The following is a 22,497-nucleotide window of genomic DNA, read 5'->3' as shown; positions in this document are numbered from 1 at the left end:
CAGAGAAAATTGGGATATAAAAACCAAATCCTCTTTTTCTTCTTTATTTTATAGCATGTGGTTAATTATGCATCTCTGCAATCAACCCATCTGATGGTCCTGTCTGGTTTTCATGAATATTCTACCTGGAATTACTTTCCATGTAGGAAATTCTAAATGCTTGAATTGTACCCCATCTAGAGATAAACAAGATAGATAAGTGCAAGCAGATATTATTAGTGGTAAATTGGGGGATGCAGCTTAAGTTCTCAGAAACTATGTTTAGGTTATCAAGCTAAATCACATCAGTGTCTTCTTTAAAAATGTGGTCAGAAGACAGGTTATATCCCACAAATGTTGATTTTCCATGCAGTTCCTTTTACCCAGCAGATACTTGTTGTGACACCTAAAATGGTTATTGCTAGTGTAGTAGCATCCATATGTGTCTCACGGTGCTACATTGAGAATGGGAATGAAATTGCCCATTCTTTCTCTTATGTCAGGTTAGAGAAGATGGGGGATGGGGTGGAAAACTTGCACACCCTCTGTTGGCACTTAAGATACAAGTCAATTTATTTTGACTCCCACCTAGTTTTGCAGCACCTTTTGACCTCAGGAAATGGAACTCAGGAAAGTTCTTTATCTCCAGGTATTGCATCCAAATTCAGGCTGAGCCCAAGTAGGTATGAAAGCCCAGACTGGAAGAGAAGTTGGTTTCTGCCATTGTCTCTCTGTCTTTTCTGCCTGTCTGGGAATATAGTAGAGCAGACAATTCCTCAGTCCTCTTTCTCCCTTTTGGATTTTGTTTGTTTGTGTTTTACCTATTTCATGGCATGGGGCACTCTTCAGTCACATTGTTCTACTGCTGCCAGTCTGAGAAGGTCTCTTACCAAGGAGCACAGCAGGTAAAATGAAATGAATTATTACGTTCAATGGTAATGGTTTGAACTTCAGTGAATTTCATCCTGAGTTTCTTCACATACAACCCCCCTCCCCAATTTTTTCACATTACCTTTAAAGCTTCAGCACAACAGCAGTTTTGTTTTTTTTGCTCTGCCACTCATAGGGAACTGTTCAAAATACATCCATTATCCATTAATAACGGTTTGCAATATTTGGCCTTAAATGGGGGATTGGTATCCAACTTTAGTCATACAAATTTGATAAATGTTTGTCATTTTGTTCCTGATGGGCATTTATAGGTTAAAAATGCATGTTCTTTAATGGATTAGAGAAAAGCCCAAACAAAATGGAAAAATAAAGTTTCATTTCATTGATTTTTATTTTTCTTCGTCATGATGAATGATGGCTTGAGTTTTGAGACAGTAATATGATTTTGGTTTATTTTAGGTATTACTTCATATTTTTACCATTTTAGGCAATCTAACAAGGAATACAGTATTCCTTTGTTGTTTGCAAAAGTGGATACAAATGGAAAGTAGTAGCTGTAATTTTTCAATCACTCACCTTCACTATTTTTTTAGCACCATCCATCACTTTAATTATTACTCATTTCAGCTTGAGGAAATAAAAAGAAAAAACCAAAAATATGTGCCTGAACAATGCAAAGTTTTCCAAAGACCAAATAAATCAGGTGAACATGAAGGACTTGTGAGCAAAATAAAGATTGAGGAAGTTTCACAGAATTGACTGACTCATTTGAGTAAGCTCTTGAATATTCCTTTGAACATTTTGAGTCTACTACTTTCTTGCTTGCACTGTTCTTGAGAGAGATGAATACATTTTCCATGTTGTCTAAGATCCATAGTCATGGAGGAGCCAGAAAGTGCACTATCCATCTGGAACAGTGGTTTGTCCCATCAATATTGATAGTTTAATGTAGAAGAGCCCTGCTGGTAAATACCAATGGTCCCTCTAGTCTAGCTCTCTGTCATATACAATGGCCAACCAGTTACTCTGGAGAGCAAACAGCAGGAAATAGAGGCTGCGACTTTCCCCTGATGTTGCTTCCTGGCAACTAGCCCTCCTGGCACTGGTATTCAGAGGCTGACTGACTCTGAATGTGGAGGTTCTCTTTAGTCACCACAGATATTGGTAGTAATGGATAGACCCATCCTCCATGAATCCAGCTTTTAAAGCTGTTCATGCCTATCGAAATAATTACATCCTCTGGCAATGAAATCAGGTCGGATCTAGAGGGAGGCTGGGGGGAGTGATTGCCACCGGCACAGGAAGAGAGGGGAAGCAGCGGCAGCACAGAGGGGCGGCATGGGCTGCGACAGCAGTCATTGGTCAGAGGTTACGGCTGCCGCCTGGATGCTGCAGGGAAGAGGCCACCTGGAAGAGGCCGCCTCATGCAAGGCCAGCTGCCCCTCGGCTCACCACAGCAGCACCTCCAGCTGTGCCACGTCCCACTCATCCTCTGGTGGGACCTGCCCGGCCACCTCCTGCATCAGCACACCCGCCAGGCTGGCATCAGGAACAAGCTGCCCACGCACATCGCACAACAGCTCGTTCCGGAGCTGCCAAGCCTGCCGCGGCCCTGCCAAGGTTGGCGGGTGCAACTTCAAGGCCAGTGGGCCCCAGGGCCACCTGGGCCACCGGCACCTGGTTCCAGCGTGGGCGTGGCACACCCCTCCCCCACCCTGGGCACTTCTTCCCCAGCTCCGGGGCTGCAATGAACCCCCCCATTTTATTCACAGATTATTTCCCCTGATTGCTGGATGATTCTATTTGCTGGGCAATGAGCCTTAATAATAAACCCCCTGGAGTTCAGAGATGCTTAAATGCGTGCCAGATCTTCACCTGTCATGAACAGGGAGCTGATGGTCTGGTAATTTGTTTGCTGTTCAGGAACAGTTCAAGCCTCTTTATCAGATTACTTTTCAACATATTCAAACAGTACAGTGTTGTCAGTGGTAGGAATGTGTGCTAGGATACATCCAGTGCGAATATATACCTGAAAAATATCTTATTGGACTTTTTCAGGTATTGTGGTATGTTAAGGTAAGATTTTCGAGATTCTTGGCAATGCAGGTATCTGGGTCCCAAATGTTCCCAGAAATATTTGGACATATTTAGGGCCCGGATTTTGAGGATCTCAGCCCCAACCCCCCAACAGGTTTCCTGGGCAATGGGAGGGAGGGGGGAGGGAGGCATCTAGGGTTGCCAACCTCCAGGTAATAGCTGGAGATCTCCTGCTATTACAACTGATCTCCAGCCGATAGAGATCACTTCACCTGGAGAAAATCGCCGCTTTAGCAATCCATGGCATTGAAGTCCCTCCCCTCCCGAATCCCCGCCCTCCTTACACTTCACCCCAGAGGAACCTGGCAACCCTAGAGGTAACTCTCCCAGGCAAATGAGATCACATGTTTGGGCAACTCTAACCATCTGCCCAATCACAATGATTCCCTTATAGCTCATAGCTTTCTGACCATGGGCAAAGAGGATAAAAAGCATGCCTGGCTACAGCTTGACTCCATCTCAGGGCAAATTTTTTTGGAGTGCTGGTGTACCACTGGCTGGTCTGGTCTGTCTGTGCTTTGGATTAATTCTGCTGCCTGTTGCAGTCTGTCTGGGAAGTCCCTCTTTTTGTTTTGTGACATTAAGTGTTTTTCTTTTGTCGAAGGCTTTCACGGTCAGAGTTCATTGGTTCTTGTAGGTTATCCGGGCTGTGTAACCGTGGTCTTGGAATTTTCTTTCCTGACGTTTTGCCAGCAGCTGTGGCAGGCATCTTCAGAGTAGTAACACTGAAGGACAGTGTCTCTCAGTGTCAAGTGTGTAGGAAGAGTAATATGTAGTCAGAAAGGGGTTGGGTTTGAGCTGAGTATTGTCCTGCAAAAGTAATGTGCTAATCATTGTCCTGTAAGTATCAAGATAATGTGCTAATGAGGATATGGTATGTTAATATGGAAACCATTGTATCCTGAAGTGATCTGTTAATGTGTGTAATCCAAAGATAATCTGCATGGCTATTGTTGAATGTTGTCTTTGTTAGTCTGGAGGTTTTTTAGAACAGGAAGCCAAGCCTTATTCATTCTTAAACTCTCCTCTTTTCTGTTGAAGTTGTGCTGATGTTTATGAATTTCAATGGCTTCTCTGTGCAATCTGACAAAATAGTTGGTAGAATTGTCCAGTCTTTCAGTGTCTTGGAATAAGACCCTGTGTCCTGTTTGTGTCAGTCCATGTTCAGCCACTGCTGATTTCTCAGGTTGGCCAAGTCTGCAGTATCTTTCATGTTCTTTTATCCTTGTTTGTGTGCTGCGTTTTGTGGTCCCGATGTAAACTTCTCCACAGCTGCAAGGTATACGATATACTCCTGCAGAGGTACTCCATCAATCTGTTCATAAAATTCTTGATCCCATAGGAAGTAACTTGTTGTCAAACAATGGTGAAATAAGGCTGTTATATCTTCTGGAAAAATCTGGTTAATCAATGAGATTGTGTCTTTTACTGGAACCTTGGTAAAGAGGGATACAACATCAAAACTGATTAATATATCCTGCGGACTGAGTCTCAACGGACTGATTTTGTTGATGAAGTGAGTTGAATCTTTGATGAAAGAAGTGGTTTTTCCAATGTGGTCCTGTAGGAGGGTGGTCAAATATCTAGCTAATGCATATGTTGGGGAACCAATGGCACTCACAATGGGTCGGAGTGGAACGGAATCCTTATGAATTTTAGGTAGTCCATATAATCGTGGTGGTTGTGCTTCAGTCTTGCATAGTTTTCTGTGTGTGTCGGGATGAAGAGTGGAATTCTTGATCAGAATGCTAGTTTTCCAGAAGATATAACAGCCTTATTTCACCATTGTTTGACAACAAGTTACTTCCTATGGGATCAAGAATTTTATGAACAGATTGATGGAGTAGCTATGGGAAGTCCACTCAGTCCAGTAATAGCAAACTTTTACATGGAATATTTTGAAAAGACAGCATTAGAATCAGCACCTTACAAACCTGCAGTCTGGTTCAGGTTCGTAGATGATACATTTACTATTTGGAGCCATGGTGAAGAAAAATTTATGGACTTTCTAAACCATCTTAATAATATCCATCCAAACATTCAGTTTACCATGGAAAAGGAAATTGAGGGTAAACTCCCATTTCTTGATACCCTTGTCATCCGTAAAACAAACTTTCAGTTAGGTCACAAGGTCTACCGGAAATCAACTCACACAGATCGCTACTTACACAAAAACTCCAACCACCACCCCCGACAGAAAAGAGGAATAATCAAAACATTAATGGACCATGCAAGACGGATCTGTGAACCACAGTTTCTCAAGGAAGAAACTAACCATCTAAATCACGCACTGCTAGCAAACGGCTACTCCAAGAATGAAATCAGAAGGGCCATTAAACCAAACAAAAATCAGAAAACTCAAGAAAAACAGTCTCCCATAGGAAAGGTATTCTTGCCATTTATTAAAGGAGTCACTGATAGGATGGAGAAACTTTTGAAAAAACATAACCTACAAACAGTGTTTAAACCCACCAAGAAAATACAACAAATGCTACGATCAGCAAAAGACAAAAGAGACCCCCTCACCTCTGCAGGAGTATATCGTATACCTTGCAGCTGTGGAGAAGTTTACATCGGGACCACAAAACGCAGCATACAAACAAGGATAAAAGAACATGAAAGATACTGCAGACTTGGCCAACCTGAGAAATCAGCAGTGGCTGAACATGGACTGACACAAACAGGACACAGGGTCTTATTCCAAGACACTGAAAGACTGGACAATTCTACCAACTATTTTGTCAGATTGCACAGAGAAGCCATTGAAATTCATAAACATCAGCACAACTTCAACAGAAAAGAGGAGAGTTTAAGAATGAATAAGGCTTGGCTTCCTGTTCTAAAAAACCTCCAGACTAACAAAGACAACATTCAACAATAGCCATGCAGATTAGCTTTGGATTATACACATTAACAGATCACTTCAGGATACAATGGTTCCATATTAACATACCATATCCTCATTAGCATATTATCTTGATACTTACAGGACAATGATTAGCACATTGCAGGACAATACTCAGCTCAAACCCAATCCCTTTCTGACTATATATTACTCTTCCTACACACTTGACACTGTTACTCCTCTGAAGATGCCTGCCACAGCTGCTGGCGAAACGTCAGGAAAGAAAATTCCAAGACCACGGTTACACAGCCCAGATAACCTACAAGAACCAATGTTTTTCTTTTGTTTTAAAATATTGTTTAAAATATTATTTTAAGTTTTCCTGTGCTTTTTGTTTTTGCCTCATGGGTTGCAGTAGTCAGGGAGCCTTCATTTTCTTTTAAAACTGGTTTTCTTTGGTTTTATTTTGTGCTGTTTTGCATTAAAACGTTAAAAAGCTAGCGATGTTTTATTTGATATCATTATGAAAAGAATACTGATGGTTGAGTCTGGACTGATGATCTAACTGACTTGCACACTGATATTCCAGATGAGGACAGATTATCTTTGAGTAGACTGGGCCTAAAAAGTGTCATAAGGGGAGTCATGAAATCAGACCATTTCTAGTCACCGAAATAACCTTCTTAAAACTGTCAAACGCCACATCCATTAGTGATACAAAGAGCAAAACTGAAGTAAAATCTGTACTTTTTTAGGACTTGTCTCTTGGTTCCTCTATAGAAAAGGTAAATCTGGCCCAGTTCCTTTGGTAGGATTGCCAGGTCACGCTTTGCCACCAGTGGGATTTTTTTAGGCAGAGCCTGAGGAGGACTGGGTTTGGGGAGGGACTTCAATGCCATAGAGTCCAATTGCCAAAGCGGCCATTTTCTCCAGCTGAACTGATCTATACCGGCTGGAGATCAGTTGTAATAGCAGGAGATCTCCTGCTAGTACCTGGAGGTTGGCAAGCCTATCCTTTGGTCATATTTCATTTGGCCTTCCCAATGAGGAACACTTTCTGACTCAAGCCTTCAACAGCTCTTTTAGGAACAATGTACCTCAAAGAAGATAATGATGTCTCGGCCACATCGAAGGTAATGAATTACTTCATTCAGGCAAACTGCAAAATTTTAATTGGAAACAATCTGTTTTTTTAAATAATGCATCCTCTTAGGCCAAAGCAACTTCCTGTCTTCGAGCAGCACACAGAGAGACGTTCCATCGCAGGCAATAAACATGGCATTTAATTGTTCCCTTTGATGAGTATCAACGAGTTCATCTTTAGCTACAGTGTAACACCCGCTATTTTTTTTGTCATGCAGACAATTAAACACCAATTTGCTGGGACAAAATTACAGACATAGGAATTAATGCACGCACCAGTGAGTCTTCATTAATACATGCCAGCTGAATTGATATTTGCAAAGGAATGTGAGAGACAGAAACCTAATAGGCTGCCCTTGTAGGGAACATGTCCTACTAGTCTCCCTTGAAGCTCCTTTCAAGCCATCACACTCTGCTTGCTCTGTCAGATGGGATGTCAAGTGTGTCCGTGTCATTACGGGAAGTCAAATGGGAGGCTGCTGAAAGCATCATGCTGGACTGGAGCTGCAACAAATTTAGGAAAATTCAATTTGAAAACACAATCTCGTGCCATTTCCTCAAACCGAGTTGGAAAAAATCTGAAATAATAAACAACAGGCAACATGATGCATTTAGCAAGATGATGCATGGAGTTTCACATATTTGATACTATTGTATAGTTATTATTCTTATATTAGACCAACTTTTAAACTGGCGAACAAAGGAAGAGGGAGTCCCCTTTAACTACCAAAAAGGCTATTCGGGGCACTACTGGACCTGAGTGGACAAAACCATGTGGTAAGGAGGTTGTAATCAACAGGGGAAGTGGGTAAGATTACATGAAGAATCTGGCTGGATCCAACCCATTGTGGCTATATTATTTATTATGATCACTCTTATTATACCCCACCTTTTCAATTCAAAATCCCTAAGGTGGTTTACAAAATTCATCCCAATTTGAATCAGGGCTGCACAAGCCCTTTACATAACAATAAAAGTGTTCAAGTGCTCCCAACGTGGAATTCCCAGTGTTACATGTCGTTTGGCCCTTAAACGTGTTGGGTTGGATCCAGACTAAATTGGCAATGGCCACCAATTCCAATTTATTGATGCAGAACTCCTCCGTGTCACATCTCAGTCCCCCCCCCCCCGGAACAATATTTCAGGAAGATTAGTGGGCTGCAGTGGTTGCGGAGAGTCAGGAAAGTTCCATTCTGCTGCTGGAAAGTTTAGTCTGGATCCAACCCATTCTGAACTCCTATGCTTATAATGAAACTGATTATCTTGTAAAAGGAGTCATGTAAAGGAGATGAAGAAGGGTTCGGAATATGTCCCATTGCTAGTTGCAACTATTCAGTTAATAGCCAAAACTCACTTCAGCTTTCTGTAATTTTGCCTCTTACATTGTTACCAGGTGTGCTGATGTGCATTCTTCATTATATTAAATTTTTAGTACGTGAAGTCTAGTTGTATTTCTAAATCTGTCTTATTCATGATATGACCCTCCTTGCTTCTGTTTGCTTCATTTACTCATACTTCTGAAGTAGGTTTTTTTTTAAAGACAGTTTCCACCAGTTTTAGAAATAAGTGTCTGTCTTCACTAAATTATAGGAGCCCTGTGGCACAGAGTGTTAAGCTGCAGTACTGCAGTCAAAAGCTCTGCTCACGACCTGAGTTCAATCCTGACGGAAGTTGGGTTCAGGTAGCCAGCTCAAGGTTGACTCAGCCTTCCATCCTTCCGAGGTCAGTGAAATGAGTACCCAGCTTGCTGCTGGGGATAAAGGGAAGATGACTGGGGAAGGCACTGGCAAACCATCCCGCAAACAAAGTCTGCCTTAGAAACGTCGGGATGTGACGTCACCCATGGGTCAGGAATGACCTGGTGCTTGCACAGGGGACCTTTATCTTTTACCTTTACTAAAGTAAAAGCAAAAGTGATGGAAGAGATGTAAACAGTTACTGGAGTAGATGTAAACAGTTACTGGAGTAAGAGTGATTTCTTAGGGTCAAGGTGAAGAACAAGGGAGATGCTTCCTGGGTTTGTCACAAAGATTATTCAGCCAATCAGGGATCACAGATGGGATAAAGTTTCTGAGGCATGTGGAATCAACTGTGAGTTAGCTCGAAAGAAAGTAATGCAAATGAGCAGGCAAATATTTTCATGCAGAAATATCACTGAAAAGGTGATAATGGTGGAAACATTTGCTTACTCCTGATCTTGACAGGACTCTAATCTGGAGAACTGGGTTTGATTCCCCACTCCTCCACATGAAGGCAGCTGGGTGACCTTGGGCTAGTCACAGTTCTCTTAGAACTCTCTCAGCCTCACCTACCTCACAGGGTGTCTGTTGTGGGGAGGGGAAGAGAAGGTGATTTTAAGCCAGTTTGATTCTTCCTTAAGTGGTAGAGAAAGTCGGCATATAAAAACCAACTTTTCTTCTAAAACTATGAAGAAAGGATAGAACTCCTTTTTCATACTCACACATTTTCCCTGTTATGTTGGCTCTTTCTTGTCGGTGTTAGATTTGAAGATGGTAAGCACACTAAGATGGATACCCACTGATTCTACTTTGAACTGCGACTCATCACTGTCATGGAGAAGATTGCATGTGAACCAAACAAACGTGATTTAATCATGTCAAATGATTTCCTGGTGGCTTTGCAATTTTCTATGCCATGCATTAGCAGCCGACATTGATGCAAACATGCTGGGTCCGTAGAAGAGAGTGCGGCAACCAGGAACAAATAACATCTCCTGCGTGCCGCAGAACCCTCCGAGCTGCATAATCCTTCAGAAAATGTAGTGCGACCACTTTGTAGCCCCAGTCAGTCTGCTTTTAATGGGGGCTGCTTAGTACTTAAATCTTGTGAGCTATGGTGACTATAGCAAGCGTGGGCACAAAAGGCAGAGCGAGGAGTTTTGCGCAGAATACCATTTTAATTAAGGTTTTATTTATGTGGGTTGACTATTTGCAATAACAGGGAGAGGGGGGAAGCACGATCTTTAGAGCAGGAAAGACTCACTGTATATTTCATTAAATATGTATGGGAACTGCATTTGCTGTAAAACTTAGAACCTGAAGGGGAGCTGGATTATTTTGCCATTTAAGTGTTCATGTCCTGTACACATGCTAGCTGAAGTCGGTAGTGTTAAAATGAGCTGGTGTAGAGCACAGTTAGATAATCATGTGTTTCCCTAACAATACTGCTCATGAGGGAAGCATAGTATTTACAAGATTACCAAAAATCTTACATTTCCCATGGTCCCAACCAAGTTAGCAGCAACCAATTAGCAGAGGACACCTGGGACATATTTTTTGGCAGATCTCTATAAGAAATGATTGCCAGTGGACAGAGTTAAGAACAGTCCCCAAGGATGTCTCCTTATATGCTCACTGATAACACTTGGAACACAAAAGGCAACATCCAAGAGCATTTTCTAGTTGACCATAGAGGATGAGTCCTGGTTCAAATGTGTAAGCAAAATCCCACTTGAAGCTTCCTTGTTGCTATAGCTATGTGGGTCAGGTATACCTGTGGGGCAGGTATAGCTAAGCATGAGTCAAGGTATCTGCATCACTGCTCAGTTTTCTGGAACCAATGTGATTTCTTTCCTTTAAAAACGATAGGGAAGGAATCTTGTGACCAGGGGCACATGAATTTATAAAGCTACCTTATATGGAATGAGGCCATTGGTGGTGATCAATATTGTTTACACTAATTGACAGTCATAATGAGATGACTTTTTAAAACACAGCTAAGTTTGTGATGTTTTGTGCCTAGTTTTTTTTTAATTATAAATTTTTATTTAAGTTTTACAAGAAAAAAGGATAACAGTGTGCATAGCAATAGAAAAATGAAAAAAAGAAAAAGAAAAATATATACCGTATTTTTCGCTCCATAAGACACACTTTTTTCCTTCTCAAAAGTGAGGGGAAATGTGGGTGCGTCTTATAGAGCGAATGTGCGCACAGAGCCGGCTGGGCGCGCTGGGAGGCAGCCGGGGAAAGCTGCCTCGAGCCGTTCCAGCGCGCCCAGCCGGCTCTGTGCACCCGCCCAGCCCGCTCTGTGCGCTTGCTCGCCTCCCAGCTGGGAAGCGGAGGGGGGGTGGCTTGGCGCGCCCGCCCGCCTCCTCCCCGCCCGCTCTGAGCGCTTGGCGCGCCTCTCCCGCCCGGCTCCTCCCAGCTCACTCTGAGCTCTTGGAGCGCCCGCCCGCCTCCTCCCCGCCCGCTCTGAGCGCTTGGCGCGCCCGCGCGCCCGCTCCCTGCCCGCGTTTTTAGAGGAGGAAAACAAGATTTTTTCTTGTTTTCCTCCTCTAAAAACTAGGTGCGTCTTATGGAGCGGTGCGTCCTATGGAGCGAAAAATACGGTATATGAATAAACAGTTTTGTGCCTAGTGATCTATCTTTGACTGCAGAGGCTTGAAGCAGTTCTTGGATTCCTCAGGAGCAAGGATTCCTCAGGAGAGCCAGCATGGTGTAGTGGTTAAGAGTGGTGGTTTGGAGCAGTGGACTCTGATTTGGAGAACCGGGTTTGATTCCCCACTCCTTCACATGAGTGGCCGAGGCTAATCTGGTGAACTCGATTTGTTTTCCCACTCCTACATATGAAGCCAGCTGGGTGAACTTGGGCTATTCACACTTTCTCAGCCCCACCCACTTCACAGGGTGTCTGTTGTGGGGAGGTGAAGGGAAGGTGATTTTAAGCTGGTTTGATTCTTCCTTAAGTTGTAAAGAAAGTTGGCATATAAAAACCAACGCTTCTTCTTCAAGGGTAACTGGAAGCAGAGTCTGGTCATCCAAAGAATACTGAGGTCAAGGCACAGTTGGTCCAGAATCACAGCTAGCACCAAGGTGTATAGTCCATGCCTATCCCCACCTATTCTTGGGCTTCCTCTAGCCAGGGCATGACTGAGACCTGATCCTGAAAACCACTGTGTGCGCTCAGGCAACAATCTGGCACAGCAGCTGAAACACAGGCTAATCATCTTTGTTGCCTTTGAGGTGCCTCCTCACAAACTTGCCATCTCTGACACTCCCGCCGGGTAGGGAAAAGCTGGGGTTTGTGATCCTGCTTACTTCACTCATCTCCTTTCCTGCTGAGGCTCAAGGCACGGCCAAAGTTTCTTAGCCACGGTGATGAACAACTGCAGAAAACGTGGCCCTTCAAAAGAAGTGTGGAAAGATGCCTGATTGTGGATATGTCATTCTTAAAGAAAAGATAATTGACAACTTGTTTGGCAAGATGATATATTCTTTTCTTCCCAGAGGAAAATTTTTTTATGGGGAAGTAGACAGCCAGGGCAAGGGGTCGCAAAAAAGTGCATACATGAGTTTTTCTCAACCTGGACAATTTCCCCTCCTTACCCATTAATGAACCCTGAGTCAGGAAGCCATATGGGACAGATGGAGACACCTCACCTATCACTTACAACGCAATCCTTAGGAGGGGTAGTTGTGGTGGGCTGGGGGATGACACAGAGCCAGTGTGGTGAAGTGGTTAGGAGTGGTGGACTCTAATCTGGAGAACCAGGTTTGATTCCTCACTCCATGCTGCTCAAGATCAATTGATCAAGGAGCTTCTGGGATAAAAGGAAAGGATTCCTCACTCCTCCTCGTGAGTGGCAGACGCTAATCTGGTGAACCGGATTGGTTTCCCCATTCCTCCAGGTTGCTGGATGACGTTGGGCTAGACAAAGTTCTTTCAGAACTCTCTCATCCTCACCTACCTCACAAGGTATTTATTGTGGGAAGTTGGGAAGGAGATTGTAAGCCAGTTTGATTCACCTTAAAGGGTAGAGAAAGTTGGCATATAAAAACCAACTCTTCTTCTTTTATGTGCACCTTTTAAATGTGGAGGAGAAACATGAACATGTGATGAACTTGCAGCAGGGTACGTTGGCCAATCACTGCTTCCCAGTGAGTGTCCACTGTGTGCCCCTCTGAATTTGCAAATGTATGTCCCATATATATTACATCTCCTGTGGGGCAAATAGCAACCTTGGGAGGCCAGTTGTAGTATGTACAATACAATCACGTCTGTGATGGATGATGTAAATTCAGACCTAGCTTGCGCTTGGTTTATAAAATTGATGATGCACTCAGAGAAAGGCTTGTGCATGTTCTTCTCTCCAGGTCAACAGGCCAAAGCACTTCCTGTGTTAAAGTAAAGCACTTTACTTGATAAAGTAAACCAAATTTATGGGCAGAGAAAGAATGGATAATTATTGGTTCTTGTAGGTTATCCGGGCTGTGTAACCGTGGTCTTGGAATTTTCTTTCCTGACGTTTCGCCAGCAACTGTGGCCGGCATCTTCAGAGGAGTAACACTGAAGGACAGTGTCTCTCAGTGTCAAGGGTGTAGGAAGAGTAATATATAGTCAGAAAGGGGTTGGGTTTGAGCTGAGTATTGTCCTGCAAAAGTATTGTCCTGTAAGTATCAAGATAATGTGCTAATGAGGGTATGGTATGTTAATATGGAACCATTGTATCCTGAAGTGATCTGTTAATGTGTGTAATCCAAAGCTAATCTGTATGGCTATTGTTGAATGTTGTCTTTGTCTGGAGGTTTTTCAGGGCAGGAAGCCAAGCCTTATTCATTCTTAAACTCTCCTCTTTTCTGTTAAAGTTGTGCTGATGTTTATGAATTTCAATGGCTTCTCTGTGCAATCTGACAAAATAGTTGGTAGAATTGTCCAGTCTTTCAGTGTCTTGGAATAAGACCCTGTGTCCTGTTTGTGTCAGTCCATGTTCAGCCACTGCTGATTTCTCAGGTTGGCCAAGTCTGCAGTATCTTTCATGTTCTTTTATCCTTGTTTGTATGCTGCGTTTTGTGGTCCCGATGTAAACTTCTCCACAGCTGCAAGGTATACGATATACTCCTGCAGAGGTGAGGGGGTCTCTTTTGTCTTTTGCTGATCGTAGCATTTGTTGTATTTTCTTGGTGGGTTTAAACACTGTTTGTAGGTTATGTTTTTTCAAAAGTTTCTCCATCCTATCAGTGACTCCTTTAATAAATGGCAAGAATACCTTTCCTATGGGAGACTGTTTTTCTTGAGTTTTCTGATTTTTGTTTGGTTTAATGGCCCTTCTGATTTCATTCTTGGAGTAGCCGTTTGCTAGCAGTGCGTGATTTAGATGATTAGTTTCTTCCTTGAGAAACTGTGGTTCACAGATCCGTCTTGCACGGTCCATTAATGTTTTGATTATTCCTCTTTTCTGTCGGGGGTGGTGGTTGGAGTTTTTGTGTAAGTAGCGATCTGTGTGAGTTGGTTTCCGGTAGACCTTGTGACCTAACTGAAGGTTTGTTTTACGGATGACAAGGGTATCAAGAAATGGGAGTTTACCCTCAATTTCCTTTTCCATGGTAAACTGAATGTTTGGATGGATATTATTAAGATGGTTTAGAAAGTCCATTAATTTTTCTTCACCATGGCTCCAAATGGTAAATGTATCACTACGAACCTGAACCAGACTGTAGGTTTGTAAGGTGCTGATTCTAATGCTGTCTTTTCAAAATATTCCATGTAAAAGTTTGCTATTACTGGACTGAGTGGACTTCCCATAGCTACTCCATCAATCTGTTCATAAAATTCTTGATCCCATAGGAAATAACTTGTTGTCAAACAATGGTGAAATAAGGCTGTTATATCTTCTGGAAAAATCTGGTTAATCAATGAGATTGTGTCTTTTACTGGAACCTTGGTAAAGAGGGATACAACATCAAAACTGATTAATATATCCTTTGGATTGAGTCTTAACGGACTGATTTTGTTGATGAAGTGAGTTGAATCTTTGATGTAAGAAGTGGTTTTTCCAATGTGGTCCTGTAGGAGGGTGGTCAAATATTTAGCTAATTCATATGTTGGGGAACCAATGGCACTCACGATGGGTCGGAGTGGAACGGAATCCTTATGAATTTTAGGTAGTCCATATAATCGTGGTGGTTGTGCTTCAGTCTTGCATAGTTTTCTGTGTGTGTCGGGATGAAGAGTGGAATTCTTGATCAGAATGCTAGTTTTCCTGGTAATTTTGCAAGTTGGATCTCGTTTTAGTTTTTTGTATGTGGCAGGGTCCAGAAGTTCCTCAATCTTCTTTTTGTATTCTTCTGTTTTCATGATCACTGTGGCATTGCCTTTGTCAGCTGGTAGAATAATGATTTCTGGATCTGCATTGAGGGTCTTGATGGCGTTTCTCTCCTTGCGTGTTATATTGCTAGCAGGGGGCTTTGCTTTTCGTAGAATTCTTGCTGTCTCTCCTCTTATTTCCTCAGCATCTTCTTCAGGTAGATTACGAATGGCAGATTCTACATTTGCAATGATAATGGATAATTACATTCTACTTCTGTGACCTTCTGTTTCTGTTCCATTCCAGTACATAGTCATGGCACACATTTAGGAAATGGTTAGATTGTGTGATGATCAGTGTGCACCGGATGCATGATCAATTAAAAAAAAAAACAGCTTGGACATTGTACGACCCTCAGAGTTACAAATATTTGCATTTCAGAGCAATGTTTACTGTAGTTTGCTGCTTGAGAAATTGTGCCAATCTTTTACCCAGTACGTTTGTTGGATGTTTACCCAGTAACCTGATCAAATTGTGTGCAATTCCCTAGGGAGTTTTTGTGCTGCTGTTGAATTAATAAAGCGGATCTCAAAGGAGTTTGCTGGCAAAAAGTCCTCGGTGACACGTTACAAGTACAGCCTGCCTTGTCTCTTGTGATCTCACTCACCGTTCTATTGTTATGATTATTCATCAGTTTTCATCCTTTAGCACCGTTTAATGTCAGAAGAAATGATAATGCTGTGCAGTGACTAGGACAGCCAGAGGCTTCTTACATCCATTTGTTTAGAGTGTTCAGTGTGGCATGGTATTTGTATTTGTTTAGCACATTTGTCGCTGATCGTTCTTCCAAGGAGCTCAAAGCAGCATGGCTATCTCCTCTGTTTTATCCATACAACAACCCTGTAGGGTACACTTGGTCTCTTAAATACTATGTGTGCAGGTTACTAGGTTGATACCTGCACACATAGTATTTGAGAGACTTATACTAACCAATATTACAACAAGAACCTATTATACCAGATGTTTGAGTAATTGGGTATAGAATTTACAACACATACACATGCCTGGTTGGGTCTGAACTGTTTGTATTTGTATTTGTATCCATTAATGTATTTCTGTAAATGTGTACAGGTTTAACAAAGGGTTTTAATTAACCACTGATGAAGGCCCCATAGGCCGAAACACGTTTGGTATGTGGTTACAGTTATCAACCTCAGGAAATGCCATTGTGCTATTTTAATGCTTTTAAATAATTTTAACTTTTATATAGCGCTTCTAATAAATGATACTTTCAGTATTTATACAAAGACTTATATATATTTTCTTTTCACCCAACCTTGGGTACCCAGCTTTTGTTTTTAGGTTGGGTTTTATTTCCCTCCTTTTTTTATTCCACTACTGTACTCAGCGGATCTAATCCTATTGCCACTATGGCAAATAGGGACTTCCAAGATTTCAGTTATTCTGAGGCCCACAATTGTGTCCATAATCTTCCTTTCTTTGCTGTCTGTCTTGGTCTACACAAACACTAAAGAGGGCTGTAGGCCTCAATATATGGTTGTTGGATGGCTTGGAGAGTCACATATCATGCAGGCCTCAGCAATCCTGAATAGTAGAAACTGCTTGGATTTGAGATAGAAAAAACTCAGTTCTTTCCCAGTTTCCTGCTGAACATACAAGGGAATGATCTAAGGTCACCAGCTCCAGGCTAGGGAATATCTGGATATTTTTTGGGGTGGAGCCTGTAGAGGGTGGGGTTTGGGGAGAGGAGCAACTTCATTGCCATAGAGTCCAATTGCCAAAGTGGCCATTTTCTCCAGGTGAACTGATCTCTTTTGGCTGGAGATCACTTGTAATAGCAGGAGATCTCCAGCTAGTATCTGGAGGTTGGCAACCCTAGACTGAACTGAGATGATATCCATGCAAAGGACAGCACTGAGCTTTGCCCTTCTGGTATTGGGTCATGGCAGGTGATGCCCATGTCTTGGAAATCTGTTTCCGAAGCTAGTCAGGTGCCTAATTTTAGATGTCTCTTTCATTTTACTTTGCAACAGCGATTACTCTTTGGTACAAGCAGAGCTATAACAGGCTTCCTCCTCTGAGTAATTTGCTTGATTTGTTAAATGTTTGCCACTACATGTGTGGCTGTCCTGCTGCCATATATGATTTCAGTTCTAATTTAGCTCAATTTGCCTATCTCCTCTTATTTATTTATTTTTTGGTCTCTTCCATTTGCTAGGCTGATTTTTGCAGCCTTTCTGTTGTTCATTTGGAAAGCTGCAGATTTGTGTTTGATTTGCTCTTGCACCTGATCATTCAAAGTTCTTCTCAGTGTCGGATCGGTAGGTGATTGCAGTCTCTGAATAATAAATAGAATTTGTCAGCTTAAATAAAAGATGCCATTCTCCATTCTTCGTGTTAGTGGGTTTTGCCCCCTGCGGTACTCGGTGTTCAGTATCAGAATCACAATTGCCAGAATGGGCATGATCCTGAGAAAGCAGGACTGTTTATGTGTCCTGCTGTTTTTAACAGGCAATATTTAAGCAGGCATTGGAACCAATGGATTTTAAAGGATTCAACTGGATTGCATATAAAGGAGAAGGGTATGAGGCTGAAACGCTCACTAAAGTGAGGAGATTTGTCCTAATCATTGAATCATAGAGTTGGAAGGGATCACCAGGGTCATCTAGTCCAACCCCCTGCACAATGCAGGAAATTCACATTTTAAGTACAGTTAAATTAACTTTTAAGTTCTTGATAAAAAAGGAGACTTTTTTGCTAGTGTTTGAGGGTACTGCTTACAAGTTGCAATCAAATTCCAGCATTTCTGAGAATAGGGAAACAAGAGAGCCATCTTCTGTTATGGACAAGATGTTCTCCTTCTCCCCATTAAATTTCTTTTCATACTCTCTGTCCTGCTTTTACATTTTTTTTAAAGAGATCTTGTCTCATGCAGGCAAGGTGATCTGTTTGCAGTCTCCTGACTTTTTCTCCGTATAGTTATACATTTTGCTTTGATTGATGTTCTTATGACTTGTCATTTTCTCTACTTTCTTACTCAAACATGATCTATTTCTTTACTCATTCACTCAACACACAGCTGGTTTCTTATCATGTAACATAATTTTCATTGGTCCATCATATTTTTTTGTCCTCCTTAGGATGTCGGTAAATTTATTGTCCATTTGCCTGAGTGAGACCCTGTATTTAACTTGCATATCCTTTTTAAAAAGATGAACTTGGTTGACCCACCCTTCTCTTTTTACTTCAAGGAAGACTGGCTCTTATTCTGCCTTTCATCTCTCTTTGTTACAACCTAACCCATGCGAGTCTTTCTCCTTGACTTCTTTTATCTGCTGGAATCAAACTATACCAGACATGCCTAAGGGAAATGTATTGCAGCAGCACAGTTTGTAGCGTGGTTACTGAAAGGCAACAAAATCCCATTCTTCAAACAATGTGGAAAAGTTATGTTTTTGCTCTCAATGAAGTGTATTGAGACTGTTATTTTTATGGTTTGTTGAAATCATTTTAATGCACTGTAACATGCCCTGAGCCTGACCTGGTTGGAGAGGGTGGCCTAAAAATCAAACCAACCAACAAATAAATAAAAAAGTGTAGACAACTGCTAAGCAAGTGAGCTTAGAATGTGTTATGTAGTAGTAGTAGTAGTAGTAGTAGTAGTAGTAGTAGTAGTAGTAGTAGAAGAAGAAGAAGAAGAAGAAGAAGAAGAAGAAGAAGAAGAAGAAGAAGAAGAAGAAGAAGAAGAAGAAGTTTTTAAATGCCAATTTTCTCTACCTTTTTAAGGAGAATCAAACCGGCTTAAAATCTCCTTCCCTTCCTCTCCCCACAACAGACACCTTGTTAGGTAGGTGGGGCTGAGAGAGTTCAGAGGGAACTGTGACTAACCCAAGGTCACCCAGAAGGCTTCATGTGGAGGAGTGAGGAAACCAACCCGGTTCACCAGATTGGAGTCCGTCACTCATGTGGAGGAGCAGGGAATCAAACCTAGTTCACTAGATTAGAGTCCACTGTTCTTAACAATTACGCTATGCTGGCTATAGTTGTAGTTTTAACAATATACCTTTCTTTGGGATGGGAGTGTGAGTATTGTATGTTATATATTTTGGGGAGGACTATATTGCTTCTTCTTCTTCTTCTTCTTCTTCTTCTTCTTATTATTATTATTATTATTATTATTACTACTCAGATGGGCATAGTACATCACTTCGAGATCCCTTTCAATGATGGCTGAGAAAACCCAGGATCAGATATTGGAGATTTACCCTAACTTCAACAGTTTCCCACGTACAGAACTTTAACCGACTGTTTAAGCTCCTGATTGGTCACCTGAGTTTTCCCTGGCAGTCTTGACCATAGCTATAAGCCAAGCAACTTTCTGCCTACCCAGCTTCTCGCTGTTTTTTGTCGTCCAAGTATTAAATAATCTTATTTACTAGAGAAGACGTTTATTCCCCAGGTTATGATGATTTGGGTGATTAAACTGACTGATATGTATTCAGTGGCACAGAATCAGTTGCAGCTCATCCACTTTGCTCTTGAACAGCCTTATAATGACCAGTATTGGACAGATTACATAGCTTGCTTTTACACTGGCACCATGAGCAACATCTATTTTTTTTAATGATTTTAAGATTAGTTGTGCTCATCTGCAGACATCAAGGACTCACAGATGCTAAATAGCATCTCAACTCAAATCTCTAAAGCATCCCCCCCTTTCTAAAATGTGCCTTTGAAAATAGGGAGATTGTCAGGGACAGCAGTAGGAAGGCGGTCGAATCGTGCACAGGTAATGGTACAAATCAGATCCATTTGAGTTGGCTCAGATGGATTCAAACAGCTCACCAAATACTTGGCTCTCTCCTTGCAACCGGTGATCAGGATGTGAGCTGAACTGACGGTTGATCCAGCATGACATGAAAGAATAGCATCCATTCACTTATGTAAGCACTAGGTTGTCATAGTCTCAGAGGTAAGAGGGTCTGAACAGGCAGTCTGCTCCTCTTTGTCCTGTTCTTCCTTATAATGTCCACTGTTAGCCTTTGAGGATATTCCTGGCTATAACCTTCCATAAGGACTAGAGAGGTTGAAGTATTTTCCATTGCCTTCTAGCTAGAACTAAATTAGTTTCCTGATAGGTTCTTCCCCCTCCAATGCCTGCAGATATGCTCTCCATCTAAAGTTGCCAGGTCCTTCTTCACCACCTGTGGGAGGTTTTTGAGGCGGAGCCTAAGGAGGGTGGGGTTTGGAGAGGGGAGAGACTTCAGTGCCATAGAGTCCACTTGCCAAATTGGCCATTTTATCGTGGTGAACTGATCTCTATTGGCTGAAGACCAGTTGTAATAGCAGGTGATCTCCTGACACCACCTGGAGGCTCTGTCTCTATCTTTTATGCTCTCTATCGCCATCTTTTATAGCAACTCTATCTCCATCTTTTATGCTCTCCCAGTGCTCTCCATATGAATATGTTCATCTGTTTGGTCTTTTTTTTCTAGCTATTGGTCTGTTCTGTAGGTAAAATATGTCTCAGGCATTGGAGAGGTCAGACTGCTTGTCTGTCACTTGACCTAGAAAGAACATTGTGCTTCCAATTAGCATGGCTGTTTTCTCAGAGCCTATTATGATCTAACATTGAGAGACAGTTGGATTGTTCAGATTGCTCAGAAGTGACACAGAACTTTCCCACCGGTATCTTCAGAGCAATTTATTTTATTTATTTTTATGCCTCAGTTCCAAGATTCATGTATGATCAATTGATCATGTAAAATATATAAAACTGTAAAATCAGGCGGGGGCAGTTACAATGAAACAGCTGAACATTCAAACTCTTTGATTTTTGTCCCCCTGTGGAATGCCATGAAGGAAGAACAGCCTCAAATCACAGATGTCATTCCTTGGGGGTGGGGGTGGGGAACAGACAACTGTCCAGTGTTGTTTTTAGGACAAGGGTGGTATTGGGGGAGGGGACTGTAGCTATGTGAACCTCTGGAAGAGCACTAAAGCAGGAGTATCAAACATCAGGCCTGGGGCTTTGGCTCCCTTTCTTATCTGGCCCATGAGCCAACTGAGGGAGCCATCTTCCCAGTCCCAATCTGGCTCTGCAGTTATGTGTTTGAATGTCAGGGCTGACACTGAGTGCTCCAGCAACCTTTGGTCTCGTATGTTGGTGTTTTCTCCTTTAAGTTTCCCAACATCTGAAAGAAAAGAAGCAAAATTTTCCACATGTTGTTCTATAGAGTGAACGGCATGAAGACATATCATTTGCCTAGTTTACCCCTTGCTTTATCCTTTATATGGTTATGCCACCTGGTGAACCCTTGACGGATATTTGGTAAATCCAGAGATGTATTAGAAAGTATCTATTATGTAGGATGTTTTCCTTGATTTTTTTATATTTATAGTGCAATCCTAAGCAGACTTTTACCCTTCTAAACTCCGTGGGTTTCAGAAATGTTAACAATTTCTCAAGAGGAGGGGTTGACAAGGGGAGGAGCTGTGGCTCAGTGGAACAGCCTCTGTTTTGCATGCAGAAGGTCCAAGGTTCAACCCCAGCATTGCCAGTTAAAAGTACCTAGTAGTAGATGATGTAGAAGACCTCTACCTGAGACCCTGGAGAACCACTGCCAGTCTGAGTAGATGATACTGACCTTGATGAACCAATGGCCTAATTCAGTATAAGGCAGGTTCACGTGTGTTAATGTGTGTTTTCAAAAGCCATATAAGGATGGATTGTAACTGGCCAGAATTTATTGTGTGTGTGAATTAAGACGTGAATTTTCTAACATTCCCTCCACTTGTAAAAGTTGATTTGTAGTAATACACCTTGAAAGTATGCCAAGATTCATTTTTTGTAGAATAGACGCTGTATGCCCACATGCATATTTGGTGTAAACCCATACTTGTTATTTTTCACTGGTATGTCTGCACATGGCTTGGCCATATCACTGCTGACACTGAAAATGTATCACTGCTGACACTGAAAACAGGAAGATCATATTGTTAGATTATATAAAATTTAAATGCACCAGCAGTTGGCTGAAGCAAATTTTCATATAAATTAATATTGCTATTGTATTTTAATAAAGCCACAGTGCTTTTGGAATTATGTAGACATCAATCACTTAGCACAATTATTGACTTCATGCATCATCTGGCTCTTTCTCTTGACAAAGTTGTTGTAAATTTCATAAACACCATATATCAAATAGCCATAAAATTCCCTGTGAACTCTTCGTAAACTTTCCCAGGCGCTATTGTTGGAAGAACCCCCCTGAGTCAATGACATCGTAATATGCCACTGTGTAATTAAAACGTTGACATATGCAAAGATTTGTAAAGTAGATAAAAGAGTGTGTGTTGCACACAGAAGTTTAAAAGAGGGGAGCAGATGGCTTTCTACTGGAAGATGTATGGAAAGAGCCAACAAATAACAGGCAGATGGTTTTCGCATGAAGGACAACCAGGGAGAGCTATTAGT

Source organism: Euleptes europaea, chromosome 1 (assembly GCF_029931775.1).
Source record: "Euleptes europaea isolate rEulEur1 chromosome 1, rEulEur1.hap1, whole genome shotgun sequence".
NCBI lineage: Eukaryota > Metazoa > Chordata > Lepidosauria > Squamata > Sphaerodactylidae > Euleptes > Euleptes europaea.
Note: the sequence above shows the minus strand (reverse complement) of the source record.